This window comes from Trichechus manatus, unplaced genomic scaffold (genome assembly GCF_000243295.1).
Source record: "Trichechus manatus latirostris isolate Lorelei unplaced genomic scaffold, TriManLat1.0 scaffold00171, whole genome shotgun sequence".
NCBI lineage: Eukaryota > Metazoa > Chordata > Mammalia > Sirenia > Trichechidae > Trichechus > Trichechus manatus.
This window is the reverse complement of record NW_004444107.1, coordinates 2,979,390-2,982,604: the sequence shown is the minus strand read 5'-3', so window position 1 is coordinate 2,982,604 and position 3,215 is coordinate 2,979,390.

Genomic DNA, 3,215 nt, shown 5'->3' with positions numbered 1-3,215 from the left:
AAAAAAAAAAAAGCACTACAAAATGACAGCAATAAACTCACACTTATCAGTAATTACACTGAATGTAAAGGGCCTAAATGCACCCATAAAGAGATGGAGAGTGACATAATGGATAAAAAAAACAGGATCCATCAATATACTGTCTACAAGAGACACACCTTAGAAACAAAGATGTAAATTTATTAAAAATCAAAGGATGGAAAACTATATGAAGCAAACATCCACCAAAAAAGAGCAGGAGTGGCAATACTAATCTCAGATAAAATAGACTTTAAAATAAAATTCACCATAAAAGACAAAGAAGGACGCTCTATAATGATTAATAGGACGAACCATCATGAAGACATAACCATAATAAACATCTACGCACCCAACGACAGGGTTCCAAAATACATAAAACAAACTCTAACAGCTCTGTAAAGAGAAATTCACAGTTCCGTAATAACAGTAGGAGACTTCAACACACCACTCTCAGTAAAGGACAGAATATCTAGAAAGAAACTCAACAAAGATACAGAAGACCTAAAGGGCACAATCAGCCAACTTAACCTCATAGACATATATATAACACTGCACCCTACAGCTGCAAAGTACACATTCTTTTCCAATGCACATGGTACCTTCTCCAGAATAGACCACATCTTAGGCCACAGAGCAATCCTCAACAAGATCCAAAACTTTGAGATAAGACAAAGTATCTTCTCTGACCACAACACCATCAAGGTAGAAATTAACAACAGGAAAAGCAAGGAAAAAAATCAATTACATGGAAACTGAATAACACCTTGGTTACACATCACTGGGTAATAGAAGAAATCAGAGATGGAATCAAAATTTCCTAGAATCAAATGAGAATGAAAACACATCATACCAAAACCTTTGGGACACAGAAAAGGCAGTCTTCAGAGGACATTTTATAGGAATAGATGCACACATAAAAAAAGAAGAAAGGGACAAAATCAAGACATTAACTACGCAACTCGAACAAATAGAAACAGAACAGAAGAAAAACGCCCAAAGCCACTAGAAGAAAGGAAATAAGAAAGATCAGAGCAAAAATAAATGAAATAGAGAATAGAAAAACAATAGAAAGAATCAACAAAACCAAAAGTTGGTTCTTTGAAAGAATCAACAAAATCGACAAACCGCTGGCCAGACTGACAGAGGAAAAATAGGAGAGGACACAAACAACCCAAATAAGAAATGAAATGGGGGACATTACAACAGACTCAAGTGAAATCAAAAAGATTATAACAGAGTATTATGAAAAACTATAATCCCACAAATTTGAAAACCTAGAGAAAATCAATAACATTTCTAGAAACACACTAACTACACAAACTACCACAAAGTGATGTTGAAAATCTGAAGAGACCCATAACAAGAAAGAGATTGAAAAGGTAATAAAAAAAAACTCCCAACAAAAAAAAGCCCTGGCCCAGATGGCTTCACTGGAGAATTCTACCAAACATTTAGAGAAGAGCTTATACCAGTATTACTCAAACTATTTCAGAACATAGAAAAGGAAGGGATACTTCTAAATTCACCTTACGAAGCCAGCATAACACTGATACCAAAAACAGGCAAAGACACCACAAAAAAAGAAAATTACAGACAAATATCTCTCATGAACATAGATGCAAAAATTCTCAACAAAATTCTAGCCATTAGAATTCAGCATCGTATCAAAAAAATAATATACCATGACCAAGTAGGATTCATACTAGGTATGCAAGGATGGTTCAACATTAGAAAATCAATCAACATAATTCACCACATAAATAAAAGGAAGGAAAAGAATCACATGATCATTTCAGTTGATGCAGAAAAGGCATTCTACAAAGTCCAACACCTATTCCTGATAAAAAAAATTCTCAATAAAATACTTATAGAAGGGAAATTTCTCAACATAATGAAGGGCACCTATGCAAAACCAATGGCCAACATCATTCTTAATGGAGAGAGGCCGAAAACATTCCCCTTGAGAACAGGAACAAGACAAGGATGCCCTTTATCTCCACTCCTATTTAACATTGTGCTGGAAGTCCTAGTTAGAGCAATAAGGCAAGAAAAAGAAATAAAGGGCATCCACACTGGTAATGAAGAAGTTAAACTCCCGCTGTTTGTGGATGATATGACACTATACATAGAAAACCCTAAGGACTCCACGGGAAAACTACTGGAACTAATAGAAAGATTCAGCAGAGTAGCAGGATACAAGATAAACATACAAAATTCAGTTGGATACCTATACACCAATAAAGAGAACAATGAAAAGGAAACCTGGAAAACAATACCATTTATAATAGCCCCTAAAAAAATAAAATACTTGGGAATAAATCTGACCAGGGATGTAAAAGACCTATACAAAGAAAACTACAAAACACTATTGCAAGAAACCCAAAAGGATCTACATAAATGGAAAAATATCCCATGCTCCTGGGTAGGTAAACTCAACATTGTGAAAATGACAGTTCTACCCAAAGCAATTTACAAATACAATGCAATCCCGATCCAAATACCAAGAACATTCTTTAAAGAGGTGGAAAAACTAATCATTAACCTTATATGGAAAGGGAAGAAGCCCCAGATAAGTAAAACTCTACTGAAGAAGAAAAACAAGGTAGGAGGATTCTCACTACCTGACGTCAGAACCTACTCTACAGCTATGGTAGTCAAAACAGCCTGGTAGTGGTACAAAGACAGATACACTGACCAATGGAACAGAATTGAGAACCCAGATGTAAATCCATCCACCTACAGTCACCTGGTCTTTGACAAGGGCCCAAAGTCCATCAAATGGGGAAAAGACAGTCTTTTTAACAAATAGTACTGGCAAAACTGTATGTCCATCTGCATAAAAATGAAACAGGACCCATACCTCACTCCATACACAAAAACTAATTCAAAATGGAGCAAAGACCTAAATATAAAGCCAAAAACTATAAAGTTCATAGAAGAAAAAACAGGATCAACACTAGAGGCCTAATACACGGCATTAACAGGATAGAAACCACAATCAACAACACACAGACTCCAGAAGATAAGCTAGATAACTGGGATCTCTAAAAATCAAACACCTATGCTCTTCAAAAGATTCACCAAAAGAATAAAAAGAGAACCTACAGACTGAGAAAAATTTTGCACATTACAAATCAGACAAGGGTCTAATCTCTAAAATCTAGAAGAAAATCCAACACCTCTACAACAAAAAG